The following is a 578-nucleotide window of genomic DNA, read 5'->3' on the forward strand; positions in this document are numbered from 1 at the left end:
TCTGGTGAAATACTACACAAAAGTTTTTTAGACAGTCATTCAGTCATTTTGTTGTCACTCCTGCAGTGTCACTCAGTGCAGTCCACACACCCTGCACCCCACATCCCAGTGATGCCACTGATTAATAGTATCAACTTAATAGCCTTGTGAGGGTTATACAATTCAATATTAGAAGAAAAGTTGAGAAAATGCTAGAAAAAAATGCAAAGAATTCAGTAAGTATAATTTATCATTGTTATGATGGTCCTTAAAATATTACTTGGCCTATCTTTAATTTTTATATGCTAGAAAGTAATAAAAATGAATATTTAACACATTGTATAACTGAGATGTTTAACATTGCAATCAATTTGATGGGCTCAAGTATAGCAGGGATTGTGGGGCTGATGCGGGATCGGGCAGTGCTTCGTTCTGCTGTGCATGGGGTCGCTATGAGTCAGAAACAACTCGACGGCACTTAACAAAAACAACAAATTCAGAAGGGATATATTCAAGATCATATTTTGGCTCTCTTGTACTTGTTTTAATTGTCTTTAACTTCAAGTTGAACTTGCATATGAGCAGTTGATGGTCTGTTC

This window comes from Orycteropus afer, unplaced genomic scaffold (assembly GCF_000298275.1).
Source record: "Orycteropus afer afer isolate SDZICR_OR568_19922 unplaced genomic scaffold, OryAfe1.0 scaffold00276, whole genome shotgun sequence".
Lineage (NCBI taxonomy): Eukaryota > Metazoa > Chordata > Mammalia > Tubulidentata > Orycteropodidae > Orycteropus > Orycteropus afer.